General features: G+C 41.8%; 2 protein-coding genes across 23 annotated transcripts in view; one reads left to right on the forward strand and one right to left on the reverse strand.

Annotated features, from left to right (window-relative positions):
• Nucleotides 1-20,541, reverse strand: part of LOC137327419 (uncharacterized) — a 212,061-nt gene that overhangs the window by 145,824 nt on the left and 45,696 nt on the right. For 11 of the 22 annotated variants that reach the window (XR_010964461.1, XR_010964459.1, XR_010964471.1 and 8 more), the window contains one exon: nt 12,861-12,916. The exons of 8 other annotated variants lie outside the window; for them this stretch is intronic. The gene's annotated coding sequence lies outside the window, so the exon portion shown is untranslated. Of the gene's footprint in view, nt 1-6,420; nt 6,497-12,860; nt 12,917-16,925; nt 17,083-20,541 lie in introns of those variants that run through there. 3 more of the 22 variants (XR_010964462.1, XR_010964447.1, XR_010964454.1) reach the window with 2 other exon arrangements.
• LOC137327421 (exosomal polycystin-1-interacting protein-like) overlaps nt 837-20,541 on the forward strand; it is a 45,948-nt gene continuing 26,243 nt past the window's right edge. Inside the window, exon 1 of the mRNA XM_067993200.1 lies at nt 837-984. The gene's annotated coding sequence lies outside the window, so the exon portion shown is untranslated. The remainder of the gene's footprint in view (nt 985-20,541) is intronic.

Raw genomic sequence — 20,541 nt, forward strand, 5'->3', positions numbered from 1 at the left:
GACCGGGTAAAATAGTCCCCTCCTCCTCCTCACCCCGGCCAGTAGCAGCTGAAGTGAGGCATCGCTAAATCTTGGAGCAGCTATGCCCCTGTGCTGCTCCATTGGGTCTTCTCGCTCTTTGCTCCAGCAAAATCCATTGGAGCAATGGCCCTTTAAATCCAGACGCTCCAGCTGACAGCCTGTCACGCGGGTGCGCAGTCCGCCCATTGCGCAGCTCCCGGACGGCAAACCCGGAAACAAGATTAACGGCCACCAATTAAGTCGCGATCGCATGGGGAAAGGTAAGTTTTTATTATCCGGGTTTGCCGCGCTCACATTGACCCCTCCCCCCCTGCCATCCCGCCGCCCTTTTAAAATTGAGCCCTATGTGTTAGAGACATCATTAACACAGTGGGAAGATTTCCTCTTAACACTATTTCTAGTGAAATCATAAAAGTACCTAAAAGAACAGTTTTCCGATTTTGCTAGAAACACTGACCAAAGGAAATCTTCCTGCTATGGTTATACAGCGAACGAAAGTAATCACCGCCTGACATTGTTAATTAATTTCAGACATGCTCATGTAATTTATTGCTACTGTTCTCTTTATCTTTGTGACTCTGTGTTTTGACTGAGTTCAGTTAGTAAAATTGTTATAAGTACTGTAAACTCTGAATGAACTTCACAACTTTAATTGTCTATGGCAATGTAAATTAGGAAGTTAGAAGCAGTTAGAATAAATGAAGGATACTTGTCACCCTGCTGTGTTAATAATTAAATTGTGGGCCTTGGGCTGCCCTGCTTCATAGAACTGTTGCTATGGCAACAGCTGGGGGTGATGGCCTCCAGCGAGTATTGAAAACAGCAAGTCCAAGATCACAAAACACATTCCATTCACTACTAGATTTATAAGTCTGTCAAAGGGGTTAGTTGGTGTGAGGCAGGAGATAATATAGTTCAAGAAACTGATTTAGGTTGACTGGAGAATACTAAACATAACGAAAGGTAAGTGAAATACTTTTTTGCCGGAATCTACTACCTTAAGTTTTATGGCTTGAATGCTTTTATTAGGTTGTTTTTATTTATTACTGTAACTTTTCCTTCATTCATATCAACATTTCAGAGTTAAAAATGAGAAAATGCTTTTTTGGAGGAGAAGGTGGAGGGCTTAAATGAGTTCCGTTGCATCTGAATGTAGAAATAGTTTATTAAAACAGTAAATATAGTGTCTGAGTTATTTAAGTGTTCGAAGTTACATAACAAAATGCTAAATGTGTTACTGTCATCATGGATTCTAAGCAGGAAATCCTTCTGGGTTAATAAAATTAGTGTAAAGCAAGGACAAGCAGGTTCCTCCTTGGCTCACTTGTGCTCCAGATTTTAGGAACATTTTCACTCACTGCGGTTGTTTGAACACCATGGTGTAGTCCAGATGGCTTGGCCCATCAGGAAAGTGCAATGAGTTATCCTCAGTTCCCACGTGTGCAACCACTTTATACCACAGTTAGTGTTCTATATAAAGCAAATTGCATGTTGCACAAATTCTGCCCAAATACATTGAGTTATGTTGGCTTGGGTAGCCTCAGCAAAGTGAAAAGATTGGTTTTAAGTGAGCAAATGGCATTGTCAGTCAATCATCAAAAATCCATTTATTAATTTCCATCACAGTAGTGCTCCTTGTATCCTATTATAAGAACATAAGAAATAGGAGCAGGAGTAGGCCATATGGCCCCACTAGCCTGCTTCGCCATTCAATAAGATCATGGCTGACCTTCTACCTCAACTCCACTTTCTCACCCTTTCCCCATATAGAAACATAGAAACATTGAAAATAGGAGCAGGAGTAGGCCATTCGGCCTTTCAAGCCTGCTCCGCCATTGAATATGATCAAGGCTGATCCTCTATCTCAACACCATATTCCCGCTCTCTCCCCATAACCCCTTGATGCCTTTTGTGTCTAGAAATCTATCTAGCTCCTTCATAAATATATTCAGTGGCCTCCACAGCCTTCTGTGATAGAGAATTCCACAGGTTCACCACCCTCTGAGTGAAGAAATTTCTCCTCATCTCAGTCCTAAATGTCCTACCACGTATCCTGTGACCCCTCGTTCTGGACCCGCCAGCCAGGGGAAACATCTTCCCTGTATCCAGTCTGTCTAGCCCTGTCAGAATTTTATATGTTTCAATGAGATCCTCGCTCAGTCTTCTAAACTCGAGTGAATACAGGCCGTAGACGACCCAATCTCTCCTCATACGACAGTCCTGCCATCCCAGGAATCAGTCTGGTGAACCTTCGCTGCACTCCCTCAATGGCAAGTATATCCTTTCTTAGGTAAGGAGACCAAAACTGCACACAATACTCCAGGTGTGGTCTCACCAAGGCCCTGTATAACTGCAGTAAGACATCCTTGCTCCTATACTCAAATCCTCTTGCAATGAAGGCCAACATACCATTTGCCATCCTAACTGCTTGCTGCACCTGCATGTTTGCTTTCAGTGACTGGTGTACAAGGACACCCAGGTCCCTGTGTACACCAACATTTTCCAATCTATCACCATTTAAATAATACTCTGCCTTTCTGTTTTTCCTTCTGAAGTGGATAACTTCACATTTATCCATATTATACTGCATCTGCCATGTATTTGCCCACTCACTCAACTTGTCTAAATCACCCTGAAGCCTCTTTGTATCCTCCTCACAACTCTCGATCTCACCTAGTTTTGTGTCGTCAGCAAACTTGGAAATATTACATTTGGTTCCCTCATCCAAATCATTGATATTTATTGTGACTAGCTGGGGCCCAAGCACTGATCCCTGCGGTACCCCACTAGTCACTGCCTGCCACCCCGAAAAAGACCCATTTATTCCTACCCTCTGTTTCCTGTCTGTTAACCAATTTTCAATCCATGCCAGTATATTACCCCCAATCGAATTACTTTAATTTTGCACACTAACCTCTTATGTGAGAGTTTATCAAAGGCCTTCTGAAAATCCAAATAAACTACATCCACTAGTTCTCCCTTATCTATTCTACCAGTTACATCCTCAAAAAACTCCAGTAGGTTTGTCAAACATGATTTCCCTTTCATAAATCCATGTTGACTTTGTCTAATCCCGTTAATATTTTCTAAATGTCCTGTTATCACATCCCTACTATTGATGTTAGGCTAACCGATCTGTAATTCCCTGTTTTCTCTCTCCCTTCTTTTTTAAATAGTGGGGTGACATTTTCCACCCTCCAATCTGCAGGAAGTGTTCCATAATCTATAGAATTTTGGTAGATGACAACTAATGCATCCACTATTTCCATGACTATCTCTTTTAGTACTCTGGGATGCAGATCATCAGGCCCTGGGGATTTATCAGCTTTCAGTCCCATTAATTTCTCCAGCACTATTGTTTTACTAATACTAATTTCCTTTAATTCCTCCTTCTCACTAGTCCCTTGGTTCCCTAGCATTTCTGGGAAGTTATTTGTGTCCTCTTCCGTGAAGACAGAACCAAAGTATTTGTTTAACTGCGCTGCCATTTCCCTGTTCCCCATTATAATTTCTTCCGTTTCTGACAGTAGTCCCTTTATTCCTTTAGTATCCAAAAATTTATCATTCTCAGTCTTGAATATACTCAACAACTGAGCATTCACAGCCCTCTGGGGTAGAGAATTCCAAATATTCACAACCCTCTGAGTGAAGAAATTTTTCCTCATCTCGGTCCTAAATGGCCAACCTTTTACCTTGAGACTATGACTCCTAGTTCAAGACTCTCCAGCCAGGGAAAACAGCCTCTCAGCATCTATCCTGTTAAGCCCTCTAAGAATTTTATACGTTTCAATCAGATCACCTCTCATTCTTTTAAACCCCAGAGAATATAGGTCCATTTTACTCAATCTCTCCTCATAGGACAACTCTCTCATCCCAGGAATCTTCGTTGCACCCTCTTTAAGGCAAGTATATCTTTCCTTGGGTAAGGAGACCAAAACTATACGCAGTACTCCAGGTGAGGTCTCACCAGAGCCCTATGTTATTGCAGCAAGACCTCCTTACTCTTATACTCCAACCCCCTTGCAATAAAGGCTAACGTACCATTTGCCTTCCTAATTGCTTGCTGTACCTGCATGTTAACTTGCTGTGAATCGTGTACAAGGATACCCAAATCCCTCTGAATACCAAGATTTCTTAGTCTCACACCTTTTAAAAATATTCTGCTTTTCTATTCTTCCTACCAAAGTGGATAATTTCACATTTCCCTACATTATCCTGCATCTTGCACCTTCTCACCTACTCACTTAACCTGTCTATATCCCTTTACAGCCTCTGTGTCCTCCTCACAGCTTACTTTCCCACCTAGCTTTGTATCATCAGTAAACTTGGATACATTATACTCGGCCTCCTCATCTAAGCCACTGATATATATTGTAAACAGCTGAAGCCCAAGCACTGATCCTTGCGGCTCCCCACTACTTACAACCTGCCAACCCGAAAATGACCCGTTTATTCCTTCTCTGTTTTCTGACCGTTAACCAATCCTCTATCCATGCAAATATATTACCCTCAATCCCATGAGCCCTCACCTTGTGTAACACCTCATCGAATGCCTTTTGAAAATCCAAATAAACTACATCCAGTGGTTCCCCCTTATCTACCCTGATAGTTACACCCTCAAAAATCTCTAATAAATTTGTTATATACCATTTCCCTTTCATAAAACCGTGTTGTCTCTGCCTAATCATATTATGATTTTCTAAGTGCCCTGTTACTACGTCCTTAATGATAGATTTTCCCTACTACAATTGCGGTTAACATTTAGTTAAGGATGGGGTTAGCAGATTATAGCTACAAATTCATGCCAACCAGCAACCTGACCACATTGCCAGGAATGCACAGCTCACTGACTAGAGAAACTGGGGTTGTTCTCCTTAGAGCGGAGAAGGTTGAGGGGAGATTTGATAGAGGTGTTCAAAATTATTAAGGGTTTTGATAGAGTAAATAAGGAGAAAACATTTCCAGTGGCAGAAGGGTCAGTAACCAGAGGACATATATTTAAGGTAATTGGCAAAAGAGGACAAAAAAATTTTACACAGCAAGTTGTTATGATCTGGAATGCATTGTCTAAAATTGTGGTGGAAGCAGATTCAATTCAAAAGGAAATTGGATAAATACTTGAAGTGGAAAAATTTGCAGGACTATGGGGAAAGAGCAGGGGAGTGGGACTAATTGGATAGGGCTTTCAAAGAGCCGGCACAGGCATGATGGGCCAAATGGCCTCCTTCTGTGCTGTATCATTCTATGATCCTATGGTTCTATGATTCTATGACTGACACATTCAATAAACTCACTTTCGCAGCCATGAGTACCAACTTGTGGTGAAACTTTGAGAGAGTAGGACTGAGGTTCACTGATAGAAGTAGCTCTTGCCTCTTGTTACAAACTTCTCCCTGGAAACAAACTCCTCAGTTCCTTGAGAGATCGTGAGTTTGATGCCGAATTCCTGAAACTTAATAAACTTAAGATGGCAAACTCAATTCTTCTTTTAAAAGTCAGCCCACCATTTCAAATTTCCCATGCTCCAGAGAGTTGTATCATCAGCTACCATGGCTCCATAGAGCATAAGAAATTTAAATAGTCTGTTTTAATCCTAGCATTTGCTGCTAATGAGTTCCTTCTCCACTGACTCTCCGACTCCAAAGCAAGCCATAAATCTATGAATGCACAAACAGATTAGGAAATATTTTGCCTGGTGAAACTGGTAGGCTGGCTTATTATAGGAAAGGTTTTGTACAGTTTCCATGCCAGCTTGACAACATTAAGGTCAGCAATCCAACAAATTAGGCCTGGCTATAGCTGTTTAAAGGAGCCTAGTTTACCACTAGGAGTGGGTGTGAACATAGGGACCAGCGTCCACTGAGTGCTTAAAACAAGGCAAAGGTAATCATCTCAATCTGGAGGGGGGGGTGCAATACACCCCTAATATCGACACTAGGAGTGCAGTCGCTCCCCTTAAGTTAACCCTTATAATAACAGTTGATCTGAAAAAATGCATGACTAACAGGTTTGGCAGTGCACCAGATTAGTTATGAAAAAAAAGGTTTAACAAAATATTTCTGCCCTTTGGAAAGATCTGATACAACCCACTCTTGAGTAGCTGTGAATCACAATCACATTTCTTTACAACCTCTACTCAAATGTTTGTTTATACATCACTAAATCATCAGTCTGTCTGACTCATGACAGAAACTCCTCTCAGATGGCATTGTGTAATGCTAGGGAGTTTTTAAGCTGCGTCTTGGAAGAGCATGTTCTGAATATGCTCACTCTGTCATGTCTATGGGACCTTTACAATAGAGTTTTTATATAAAAATAAGATAGAAATAACACATTTGCAACACTAGAAATGACCAAAACTGTACCCTTTCTGTATATAAATGCGATAAAATGTCTTACCAGATCACTGCCATCAGTCTAATGAGTTCAATTCTGTAAAGGCTGAAAGGGGTTTTGACATTTAGCATGTAAAGGTTAAACCACTTTAAAGACTTTGATATTGCTATTGGGGAGTAGTTTGAAGGTGTTACTGATTTAATTATATTCCCCTTGCACCAATCAAATCAAAATTTAAATTTACAAACTGTCTGGGGAAGGTGTGCTCGAAAGGAATGGGGGTTGGAGAAAAGGCTACAAAATTTTTGCAGTGAGCTGTCCGTTCCATCAAAAAGAGAAAATAGATTAATAGGTTATTGATGCAGCAACCTTTCCTCTTGGGCCAGACCACCTGCATCCCAAGCCCCACTGATCGTTCTCTATATAACAATATAAACTTGGAAATTAGTGCAGCACATGGAGTTTTGCCAACAAGAATTGTGCAAATAGGGAACAGTAAATCCTGAGTTCAAAAAGTCACTAGCTTCCTGCCCATTCTGCCCTATATGCTATTTTCCTAACCTTATTCTCTGCCAGCAATGCACTCTCTTGCACAGAATGTGAGAGCCTTCTTTCAAATACAATGCACATCAGCTGTTAATGGGAACCAATAAAATTCTTCCAGTTCATTAATAGTGTACTCAGCCCATTTAAAGTGGGCACTAATGGCCAGACAGGTTTTGTCCCATTGAGAAAGAATTCCATAGAGCAGCACTGATCATTTATTTTTGTTGCCATTCAATTGCAAACTATAAGGGTTGCTTTCAGTGCTCCCCTCTCATTGAATATAATGGAAGAGGATGAAGAAGAACAAAGAAGGCTACCATCTTCAGCCATGGCCAATAATGCCCTAGCAGCAACCATTGAAGCAAAGCACAGATACAAGACCCATGTAGCTACTGGGTTCATTATGGAGCATACCATCAGCACCTTGAAGCAGTGCTTCAGTTGTCTTGAAGGTCCGCAGGTACCTTATAGTGGAGCCCCATCAGGGTCTCCAAGATCATCGTTGTCAGCAATACAAAGAGGCCTAACCATGAAGAAGGGGAAGACCAATGCAAGTTCAAGGCCAAAGTAGGACACAGACACTGGCCAAAAGGCATTTTGCACCAGAAACACCAGTGAAGCCAAGAAGACTGGTTTTCCAGGAGTTTGTCTCAGCACATTCAGACCTACCTCTTCAAGAAAGCCTGTTATCCAAATAATACTGAAAATGTGATTCTATCAACATTCTACAATACTGTCCTCTAAACTTCCTCAACTAACATCAATGCCCATTCTGTGCTGTGCTGCCACCTTCTATTATCCAATCAGCAAGAAACTCTCTAAACCAAAATGACATGTACAAGCAATTTATTAACCTACTTTATGTCATGTGTCAGTGATATTGTGTCCTTTTCTATGGTCCTTTATTGCTGATGTATCGTGTATAACTTCTAACTCTAAGGTACAGTAGTTTACTACTTTGGTATTGGACCAGAAACATAGAGTAGAAATTCCACCATGACAAATTGTGAAATTGAATTCAATAATTCTGGTAATTTATGGGCTGCAAGATTGTTGTAAAAACCCAACAGGTTCTCTAATACTCTTCAAGTCTGATCTCCACATGATGCCAGTCCTACACTATGTGCTTGACTCTTAAAGCCCTCTTAAGTGGCGAGCAAGTTACTTAATTGTAAAAACAATCACTAAGAAACACAATGAGGTCAACAAGGGTTGGAAAAGGGACTTAGGGGTTCGGGTACACAGATCATTGAAGTGTCATGAACAGGTGCAGAAAATAATCAAGAAGGCTAATGGAATGCTGGCCTTTATATCTAGAGGACTGGAGTACAAGGGGGCAGAAGTTATGCTGCAGCTATACAAAACCCTGGTTAGACCACACCTGGAGTACTGTGAGCAGTTCTGGGCACATTGGCCTTGGAGGGAGTGCAGCGTAGGTTTACTAGAATGATACCCGGACTTCAAGGGTTAAGTTATGAGGAGGGATTACACAAATTGGGGTTGTATTCTCTAGAGTTTAGAAGGTTAAGGGGTGATCTGATCGAAGTTTATAAGATATTAAGGGGAACGGATAGGGTGGATAGAGAGCAACTATTTCCGCTGGTTGGGGATTCTAGGAGTAGGGGGCACAGTCTAAAAATTAGAGCCAGACCTTTCAGGAGTGAGATTAGAAAACATTTCTACACAAAAAGGGTGGTAGAAGTTTGGAACTCTCTTCCGCAAACGGCAATTGATACTAGCTCAATTGCTAAATTGAAATCTGAGATAGATAGCTTTTTGGCAACCAAAGGGATTAAGGGATATGGGCCAAAAGCAGGTATATGGAGTTAGATCACAAATCAGCCATGATCTTATCAAATGGTGGAACAGGCACGAGGGGCTGAATGGCCTACTCCTGTTCCTATGCTCCTATGTTCCTAAAATCTCTCCGGTGAGCAATTTTAAAGTTGCTGCAAGACTGGTGTGGCTACAAGTTAGTACAAAAGTATATAACATAGAGATTCTTAGGGCCTGAAACAGTTGGCTCAATCACAATAGCATCTAAATATATTTTGAATATCCTCAGTGTTTTAGCCTCTATTCCATTGCTTGGTAGATTATTTCAATAATTTATCAGTTTTGATTAAAGGAGTTTTTCCAAATTTACTTTTCACCAATTGTCATTTATGTCATTTGGCTCTACTTTCCTAGTGTACTTTGAAGTCATAATCTGGGTTCAGCTTATCTATACCATTTTAATATTTTATACACTTCAGTGAGGTACTCCTTTAACTGCCTTTTTTCCATTCTATAAAACTTAAGATGCACTACTCTTTCCTCATAACTCGTGCACTTTATATTTGTGATCAGTCTTGTTCTTTTCCGTATCTTTTTATGTTGTGCCATAATGAAAACCGAACACAGTGGGCCTGAAAATCTGCTACAGGTACATGCCATGAAGCAATTAACTGATTGCCCAAAAATTAATTTTCAACTCATTTGCATAACAATGCATAATTGCCAATACAACTTTGTCCTTGTGCAGGGAGTAAACCCAATGGGCAAGTGGAAACTCTGGCCAGCAGGTCCAATTTAAATGGATTTGTGCACATAAAGGTGCATATGGGGACAAATATTAATTTCAGCCATTAGCAAGCTTCAAAGTCAATATCAGATATTGGCCAACCTTGGTCAAGGCCAGGAGGTGACGAAGTGGCAGGCATAAATTAAGTGAATAGAAACCCAGTGTGGAGGCATAAAACAAATCCTGTGCGCAGGTGATGCAGTGGGATAGCACCCAGTGCCCTGTTTGATGGATGGCTCAATGGACATGCAGCTACAGGACACCTTGTCCAGAGGACACCAGTGCACAAATCTTGGCAGCAGGTGATGAGCAAGCTCAACACTGCACACATGACCTGCAGGAACTGGGAACAGATGGAGAAGAAGATGACACACTTAAAAGGAATCTGGCAATGAAACAATAGCCAGCAGTATCAGATACCTCATGGACTGTGTAAAGATTGTTTCCCACAAAGTGATGCCTGCTCTCTATGTACTCCTCACCCATGCCAAGGCTTTGCACAACCTTATAGCTCACTCTAAAGATTAAAGTTTCTCCATAGGCATCCAGGGCAACAGGCATGAAACAGGCGTTAGTCCTTTTACATATGCAAATAGGGTGCCTAATGCCTGTTTAAGGCAACCTTTGCAAAATTGGATTGTGCATGCTGAAATCAATCACCTTCAGGAAACTGGGCTTATTAAAATTTAAATCTATCCCTGATGCAGGACATCAGAAATGCAGACATCCATTGCACCCAGAGTTGCTAGGGCACAAATGACGGGAATTACACTGTATGACGTATTTCCTTCATGGCATGATAATACATGGGCCTATTAGGCACCTGCTGCCAGTTCCGACATAATTTTTGACAGATGCAAAAAGGGGCAGGGACCAGGGTGTAACGGGCTCTTGCCCCATTTAGCATCCCGACCCACTCAGGTTACAACAGTTTCCTGACACAATGACGGAGGAAGTTCAGGGCCACAATCACTTGATGATGCCCAGGTTGGCATGCAGTTTGTGTGCATGTTTGTCACTGTGCTTGTGCTGCTTCAACTTCTAACCTCGCGAAACAACTTTTTCTGCTGGTAAAACAGATGCCACCCCGAAGGCAATATCCCAACCTACAGAAAGGCGCCATCGGTCAATTGTAGATGCCCAAAGCATACCCAAGGAGCTCTAACAGGACCTGAGGGCCCGCCAACATAGGCGATGGTGAGTCTGGGCAAACCACCTCAGGTATAGGAAGACCTCCCTCTTTGGAAACCTTCATTGTTTTGAGGCTTCCCGCAGGCAAGAGGCATTCTGAAAAGAGTTCCCATCCTACCGGTGGAGGATGTGGCATATCATAGTGAACCTAAGAGAAAAAGTCTAAATTGAAGTGCAATGCAAAAAAAGCAGTGCAGATGAAGAACTGCAACAAAAGGAAATGAAAAAGGCCAAGAAAAACACCGGCCAAATCACTACGCAGACAGCTTTGAAAAAAACAGGAAGTGCCTTCTGCTGCCTCTGCACTGCTACTGACTTCCGTGTGCCTTTTTTTAAGTGTGCAGGCACATGATGGTCCTCAAAGCCAAAACAAGTAGCAAAACCATGTTTGGGAGGCACAACCACTATTTGCTTCTTTTTGGCCCTATAATAAGGCTTGCTCCATGAAGCAGTAAGAGCCTCCTATTCTCCCTGCACTGCCTGGGCAGAAAACCCATGCACTTTTGTATCGCGAGGCCTCTGCCCCCGAATTTCCTCCTGCCCTTTGCGCCCTGCGCACGGGAGCAGATTTCCAGCCCCAGTGCTCCGTGAATTGCTGTTATGAAAGTGGTAAGGGAGATTCAAAAGTCTGTAATGAAAAGAAAATTACTTGAGGACAATTGTGGCTTTGTGCTAGTTACGTCTGCACAACCACGGTTTAAGAAGTAAACTCTCAAGAACAGGTTGATTTTAAAGATTTATATTCGGGTGTTCTGATTTTAGCTACTTTTTGCTTTCCTCTTTTTTCCATTCTCCTCATGTCACGCACTTCTGCCCAAGCAGTCAGTCAAGTGACCTGCTTCCAATCCTCTGCCCACGTCACCCTGCAATCAGTACCTGCCAGAAATCCCATTCCAACAGATAGAGTGGAATCATTAACAGGAAGTCACACAGTGTTAAGAAGGTTTGTATAAACTCTTTCCAATTAAGATTTAAATAATTTTTTATTCAGAAAATCTTACTCCAAATTTGAATGGCATAACATAACTTATTGTTTCACACGATACATGTGTTTATATTCACTAATAATCCCAGCAAATTCAGATTTCCAATCAAGTTTTTTGTTCGTTCCAAAGGTTTCACATAAGTTTAGCAACACCAGACTTTGTGAATAGTTAAACACCGCAGGAAAGTTTTGGCTGAATGACTGCATGGAAAATACAGAGGGAAATGAAAGGGGCAACTATTATTAATAGAACAGCTAAACATAAGACATCAGAAGCACAGAGGCAGCTCTGGCCCAGCTGTAGTTGTGCTGTGATGGACACCCAACCTGATGTCCACAAATTAAAAAAAACCCAGCCTCAAATGATATTCAGTCTTATCGGCCCTCCGTGGGTGACTTGGTCGGGCTGCTGACCTGTTCTTGGCCAGGCTGCCTGTGCAGAACAGTATGCCAGCAGTCTGCCTCACTCAGGGAAAGAAAACTTGGCAAGACCAATTTCATTCCAGGGAGCAATCTGCCAGCCAGACCATCAGGCTGCCCTTACTGAAAGCCAAAGGTGGTCATCTGAGGCAGCTGTAAAATCCTAATGAGTGAAAACATACCCAAAAAGAAATAAACAAATCTGCAAATAAAATATTAATACGCGAACCTACTGACATTCGAGTTTTTACTTTCTTTTAATTACATTCTGCAAGGCACAGTGTGCTGCATACTAAGCATTGGAAGAATTTCCTTTATAAATTCTCCCCCACGTTCAGAGGAGGCAATGCTTACAATGTCTTCAAATTAGGCAACTATAATCCATCCAAACCTCTTAAACTGTTCAATGCGACTTTCACATAGAAGATAAAGCATGCTGCATCGACTCAGGCCTTGAATCAGGGCATTTTAATTATTTTGGGGGGAAAAATTGGTTAAGGTTCCGTTCTGGGCGATGTTAGTGCCTTAGCCCCATATCCCTTAATACCCTTGGTTCACAGAACTCTATCAATCTCAGATTTAACATTCACAAGTGAGCTAGCATCAACTGCCGTCAGTAGAAGAGCATTCCAAACGTCTCCCACCCTTTGCGTGTAGAAGCATTTCCTAACTTCACTCCTGCACGTCCTGGCTCTAAATGTTAGGCTATGTCCCCGCGTCCTAGCATTGAAGTCTAGGAGACCTCCAAAAACGGTTACAAATGTCTCAGCAGCCAGAGGCAATAATCCAGCCACTAACCTGTAAATCTTGCATGGTCCCTTTAAATAGCACCGGTGAGGGGTCCTCCAGGAACTCTAAGACATGTTCAGATGGTCGAGGTTAAGACTGTGTGTTGAGTTGAACATTAAGTCCCAAAATGGTGTCTATCACTTTAAATCAGCGTTGCACAGTGATTGAAGCCATTTTCTCCCTACTTTACATGATTCCAGCGTTTCTTATCTGTGCCTGCACAAACTCCTATGCCAAGATGGCGTCTGGCGCACGTCACGCAGGAAACACATCCAAGACGCTATCTTGGATGTTGGAGAGGCCGTGTAGCGCTGAAACAATGGGCGCTACACGGCCCAATTTAGCGCCCTTTTTTTTTGCTGAGCAGAATCTAAAAGGTTCTCCCAATGGAAAAAAAACGATCTCTGCATCGATGTGAATGAGATTCGCACAATTATCTGACAGTTCAGGCTCCGTTATTCTGCTGACAGACCTCACACAATTCTACAACAACAACATAGAATCATAAAATCTTACAGCACAGAAGGAGCCCATTCGGCCTGTCATGCCTGTGCCAGATCTTTGAAAGTGCTGTCCAATCTAGTCCCACACCCCAGCTTTTTCCCCATAACCCTGCAAATTAGCCCTCTTCAAAAACATGTCCAATTGCCTTTTGAAAGATCCTACAGAATCTGCTTCCAACACCCTTTCAGGTAGTGCGTTCTAGATCTTAACAACTCTCTATGTGATAAAAAAATCTCCTCATTTCCCCTCTAGTTCTTTTGCAAATTATTTTACATCTATGAACTCTGGTTACCGACCCACCTGCCAGAGGAAACAGTTTCTCCCTACTTGCTCTATCAAAACCCCTCATAATTTTGAACAGCTCTCTTAGGTCTCCCCTTAACCTTCCCTGCTCTAAGGAGAACAATCCCAGCTTCTCCAGTCTCTCCACATAACAGAAGTCCCTCATCCCTGGTATCATCCTGGTAAACCTCCTCTGTACTCTCTCCAAGGCCTTGACATCCTTCCTAAAGTGTGGTGTCTATAATTGTCCAGCTGAGACCAGGTTTAGCATGATTTCTTGTTTTTGTATCCAATGCCTTTACTTACAAATGTAAACAATTTTACAACACCAAGTTATAGTCCAGCAATTTTATTTTAAATTCACAAGCTTTCGGAGGCTTCCTCCTTCGTCAGGTGAACGATGTGAAAATTCACCTGACGAAGGAGGAAGCCTCCGAAAGCTTGTGAATTTAAAATAAAATTGCTGGACTATAACTTGGTGTTGTAAAATTGTTTACAATTGTCAACCCCAGTCCATCACCGGCATCTCCACATCTTTACTTACAAAGCCAAGTATTCCATATGCTTCCTTAACCACCTTATCAACATGTGCTGCCACCTTCAAAGATTTATGAATATGCACCCCCAGGTCCCTCTGCTCTTGCACCCCCCCCCCCTCAAAATAGTACAATTTAGATTATACTGCCTACTCCATGTTGTTCCTCCCAAAGTGCATCATTTCACACTTATCCACATTAAACTGCATCTGCCATGCGTCTGCCCATTTCACCAGTCTGTCTATGTCCTCTTGAAGTCTGCTACTATCCTGCTCACTATTTACTATGTTGCCAAGTTTTGTATTATCCTCAACATAGTGAAACATCCCAGGGAATTTTACAAGGAGAGTGGTGGGGGGGTGTGGGGGGGGGGGGGTGTGGGGGGGTGTGGAGTGGGTGGGGGTGAACGGACACTGGACAGGAGTTGAAGGAGGTTCAGGGAGGTGATAGAAGGCAGGGTTGACAAGATGGGTTTTGCAGTCTTTTGAAAGTGGTGAGAGCTGTGGCAAGTTGGAGGGTTGTAGGGAGAAAATTCCAGAGCACAGGGTCATAATGGCTGATGGCTCTGCCACCAATGAAGGGAAAATGGAAAGCCTGGTAAACTCCCATCCAAGTAAAGAACATCCCAGTCCTTGCAACTGATACACTTGAAATATTGAACCTGAAATTACTTTTAGTCCCCCATAACAATGAGAGACATGACAATTTCTATTATAATTATAATGAATTATTAATGAAATCAGAGGAACCAACAAAGTTTTTGCTTTTGCTTTCAATTAGGAATAAAGATAAGTTCTAAGTTCCTTATAAAAGTAAATGCTGTCTGACTCAAAATAAAACATGTTGCTGCATGTTTTTTAAAATTTTTATTTGAGATTTTACTTTTTATTTTTCAAGTGGGATTGCTCACCTCTACCCATTCTCTATTAGCCAGGTTGAAACTTCACTCTGATATCCACAATGAATGGGCTAGATTCAAACCAATCTCAGATGGTATGGTAATCCACTGCACTATACAGAGTGTAGTTTTACAACAACAACTTGCATTTATATAGCACCTTTAACGAAGCAAAACGTCACAAAACGCCTCACAGGAGCGTTATCAAACAAAATTTGACACAAAGCCACATCAGGAGATTTTAGGACAGATGACCAAAAGCTTGGTCAAAGAGGTAGGTTTTAAGGAGGGTCTTAAAGGAGGAGAGGTAGAGAGACATAGAGGTTTAGGGAGAGAATTACAGAGCTTAGGGCCTAAGCAGCTGAAGGCACAGCCGCCAATGGTGGAGCGATTAACATCGGAGATGCACAAGGGGCAAGAAATGGGAGAGTGTGGAGATCTCACAGGGTTGTAGGGCTGGAGGTGGTTTCAGTAATAGGGAGGGGCGAGGCTATGGAGGGATTTGAAAACAAGGAAACTTTGTAAATGTGTTGGTGCAGGCATACACAATGATACTGTCCCACCACTGTCAATGTCACTTTAGTTCCACACCTGTTAAACCGTTCAGCAATGCTGGCTGTTTGACAAATGTTGTCACTTTATTTCAAATTTCCAAAATTTCCACATCCAATACTTTGAGCTGTGCTGTTTTTTTTGTGTAAGTGTGCTTTGGTTTGAGGCAGGGTTCATAAGACTTAGAGAAATTATAATTGTAAGGAACTCATTAACCACAGCTAAAGGATGATGAATATACGTGTAAGAATATGGCTGGAGAAGCGGGCTTTTTGCAAGTTTTCTCCTCAGCTGTATATGTGTTCTGCTCTCGCACTATGCTTGCTGACTGTCGTTGCAGGGTATCAGCCTGTCCAAAGTATTTTTGCTTTCAAACTTACCTCAAGAAGTGTTGAAGTTCATGCATTAATTTGTTTTGATGGCTTATATAAAAAAAATTCAAATTACTCCTAAAAATAGTTCCCCTAGGGCTTTTGTTCTCAATAGCTTTCCGTGGAAGAGAGCTAGGCTTAAAAACAAGTCTTTGCATGGTTAGTCTTGCTATAAATCTTTAAAAATTCTCTAAGTTGTACACACAGGTACTCACTGGGAGCTATAATCTGCTAGCTTGAATAGGTAAGTACCTAATTCTTTCACAATCTCTTCCCCTGTCTGTACTTCTTTGTTCCAATCTCTCCCCCTCCCCCATCCACTGTGCTCCACTCCTCGCTCCTGGATTTGTTCCACCCCTGACCCCCCCAACTGTGCTCCACTCTCTAGCCCTCATGTATGCCATTCCCCTGATCCCTGTGCTGCACCGACTATTTACACACTGTGCTCCACTCCCAGGCCACCTATCCTCCATTCCCCAGCACCCTCCTGTGTGCCACTTTCTGCCCTCCACTGGGTTTCACTTCCTGGTCGCTCACTGTGTTCCATTCCCTGTCTTGAAATGGAAAACATCAAAACCGTGTTCCAGATTCCAGACTAGCCACAAGCAATGCCATGGGAGATCAGCTAATATTGTACAAAATTTGTTGGTTTGGGAACTAAAATATGTCAGATTAAAAATTTGACTTTCCACTCAGGGAAAGTAAATGAAGAAGGTCCAGCGGCAAAAGATCGCCATGGTGATGAAATATATTCCACAAACAACATACCAAGGGCTTCGTTAATTGAAAGAAAACAGACCAGAAAGTCCAGTATGCACTGAACCAACAAAAGCTGCCTGACTGTAGTTCGAGCAGATCATTAAAGCACTAGAGCAGTTTGTATTCAATTATTCAAATTGTAAATCATCTCTGTAAAAAATAGGATACTTACAGCAGTCTTGTAATGCTAGAGTTTTAGACCCAAGCACAGAGTGAAATCCTAGCCTCTACTTACATTCACACTTTTAAATTTGCTACCCACAAAATAAAAGCAACAATAATTCGCATTTATATAATATTTTTAAGGTAGAAAAATGTCCCAAGGCGCTTCATGGAGGCGTAATCACACAAAAATTGACACCAAGCCAAAGAAGGAGATATTAGGAGGGGTTGGTCAAAGAGGTGGGTTTTGAAGGCGGTCTTAAAGGAGGAGAGGCAGGTGAAGAGGCAGAAGGGTTTAGGGAGCAAATTCCAGAGCATGGAGCCTAGGCAACTGAAGGTGCAGCTGGCAATGGTAGGGTGAAAGGAGCGAGGGTTGCACAAGAGGGCCAGAGTCAGAGGAACAGAGAATTCTAGGAGGTTGTAGGGCTGGAGGAAGTTACAGAGATAGGGAGGCATTGGAGAACTGGGAGCCAATGTAGGTCAGCAAGGACAGAAATAATGGGTAAGCAGAACTTGGTGCGGTATAGGATACGGGCAGGAGTTTTCGACGAGCTGAAGTTTATAGAACGTGGACGAAGGGAGGCCAGCCAGGAGAGCACTGGAATAGTCCTGTCTGGAGGTGACAAAGGCAGTGATGACAGTTTCAGTAGCAGATGGGCTGAGGCAGGGACGGAAGTAGGCGATGTTACAGAGGTGTAGGTAGGTGGTCTTTGTGATAGAGAGGACATAGGGTGGGTAGTTGCGTAAGGTCTGGTTCAATCTGAGACAATGTTCAAGGAGGGGGATGGAATCGGTGGCAAAGTTATGAAGTTTTGTTCGGGGCCAAAGATAATGGCTTTGGTCGTCCCAATGTTTAACTGGAGGAAATTGTGGCTCATCCAAGATTGGATGTCAGACAAGCAGTCTGGCAACATTGATGCAGTGTAGGCATCAAGAGAGGTGGAGCAGAGGTAGAGTTAAATCCACACTTGGACTCTGACCCCATGTCTTTGGATTATGTCCCCATGGGGCAGCATGTAGATGAGTAAGAGGAGGGGGCTAAGGAAAGATCCTTGGCGGATTCCAAAGGTAACGATGCGAGGCCAGATAGAGAAATCATTGCTGGAGATGCTCTGACAATGATTGGATAGGTAAAAATAGAACCAAGTGAGGGCAGTCTCACTGAGCTTGACAACAGTGGAGAGGTGTTGGAGGAGGATGACTGGGTCGACTGTGTCAAAGACTGCAAAGAGGTCAAGAAGGATGAAAGAGAAAAATGCACCACGATCACAGTCACAGAAGTTGTTATTTGTTGTGGGGCAGTATTAGTCTCTGCTACTGATCAGGAAACTTGCCGTATGGGGAATGATGGTCTCAATCCCATATCCTTCCATTCCATTACTCAGCATGATTGCATCCAAAAGGATTATTTCCAAAAGGTGATCAGATAATTTCATGATTTTTGAACCACAGGGCTAGCAGGTTCCCAGAGCTAAATATGTATGGGCTGTAGGGAGTTTGTGAGGGAATCTGAATCCAAACCTTAGAGCTACAATCAGAAGAGTGAAATTCCTTATCTATCTCTGAAGTTCAGATCAGTACTGCGCAATCATTTCACCCACTCATGACAGATAGGGCTGTCAATACCTCTTACAACTGTCAAGTTATTGTCTCAGAACCATCAAGACCTCTTCAACCAAGCCTTTGGTCACTCCTTTTAATCTTTCCTCTTTAACTCAGCATTCGTTTTACCTTACACCTCCACGCAGTACGTTAGGACATTTTTATACATTAAAGGCTCTATAAATTCAAGATGTTGATGTTGTTGCTGTTCTATAGCTAATATATAATTCCCTTTCCACATTGACAGTGGATAATTGAGGACTCTACTATAGACCATACAGAAATCTTTTTCCTACTGCCTACAGGGCGAGGGGGCAAGCAACATTCTACGATTCAGATTCTCAAGACATGATGAAACCTAACACCATGCTATCACTTTCCTGCCTAATTTTTCAGAAGGGGAGAAAACCTAGAAAGACCACCCTTGTCTTATAGACGCAGGTGGGGGGGGGGGGACAGCAGAGGGGAAATAAGAACAAAGTTATTGTTAAAAAACATGATAAATGATGGCCTGTTAGTATCATTGAAGTTCATAATGATCAGTGTCAGCACATATTTTGGAGAATGGCACATGGCCCTCCCCCTGTAGGCAGCGGGAGAAAGGTTTGTGTATGGTCTGAAGTAAATGGTCTTCATGTCCCTTCTTTGAGAGGTGTGGAGAAAAGGATTGTGTATGGTCTGTAGTACAAGTCTTGACAACCCCTTCTGTACTGTGTGGGAGAAAGGATCATGAATGAGCTGTTGTACAGTTTTGACCACAAACTTGTGCCACATTGCATCCAAATAGTTGAATGAGAAATCAGTTTGGAATGTTCTATGGAATATAGAACTAATGATAATATAAAGTGAGGAAAGCAACATCCCAATAGACAGGAGGTGGTATCATACTTATTTTTACACCGTGATGTTTCTGAAAAAAATGTTTGTAGCTCTCTATTGAATAGCATACAGTACAGCATGATGGAAAAACATGTGAAATGAGTAGAGGACATAGAATGTCCTGGGAGATTTTAACTATCCTCAAATAAACTGGCAAGAAGAGGTATGTAAAGGAGTACAGGGAAATTAAGTATTTACAATGTGTACAGGACTCCTTTCTTACCCAATATGTAAAAAGTCCAACAAGAGAGGAAGCACTGCTGGATCTAGTAGTGGGAAATGAATCCAGAACAGATAAGAGAAGTAAACATAGGGGAACATCTAGGCAATACCGATCACAACATGGTAAGGTTTAAGCTAAAGATTAAGAAGGACATAAGTAAGACAAAGACCAAAGTAATAAACTGGAAAAAAGCTGATTTTCAGGGGATGAGAATGAAACTAGGAAAAGTAAACTGGAAACGTTTATTAATAAATGAAGAAATAGAACTGCAGTGGGAAACATTTAAAACAGTGATCATTAGAGTTCAGAAGAAATATATTCCACTAAAAAGCAAGAACAAACTAGTCAGTAATTGCACACCATGGATGAATAAAGAAATAAGGTCAAAATTGAAACTAACGAAAAAGGAATACACTAAGTATAAAGACAACAAAGGAGAGAATGACAAAAGGGAATACGAAAAGGTTAGGAAAGAAATTTAAAAAAACAATTAGGAAGGCAATGAGAAACTATGAAATTAAGTTATCAAGGAATATAAAAAGAAATAATAAAGTATTCTACAGACCATAAATAACAAAAGAAAAATCAGGATAGGGATAGGGCCATTAAGAGATACACACGATGAACTCGTAGGTAATGACAGTGAAATGGCAGAAATATTAAATAGTTACTTTGCCTCAGTACTTACCAGGGAGACTAACATGGTGGGCATTAGAAGAAGAGATCAAAAAAGATATAAAGACATTTAAGATAGAAAGGGGGGAGATAATTGATAAACCAAACAAACTTAGAGAAGATAAAACCCCTGGTCTGGATGGAGTGCATTTGCGCATATTAAAAGAAGTTAGGGAAGAGATGGAAGAGGCACTATCACTTATATATAAAAATTCATTAGAAAAGGGAATAGTGCCAGAGGACTGGT

Source organism: Heptranchias perlo, chromosome 11 (assembly GCF_035084215.1).
Source record: "Heptranchias perlo isolate sHepPer1 chromosome 11, sHepPer1.hap1, whole genome shotgun sequence".
Taxonomy (NCBI): Eukaryota; Metazoa; Chordata; class Chondrichthyes; order Hexanchiformes; family Hexanchidae; genus Heptranchias; species Heptranchias perlo.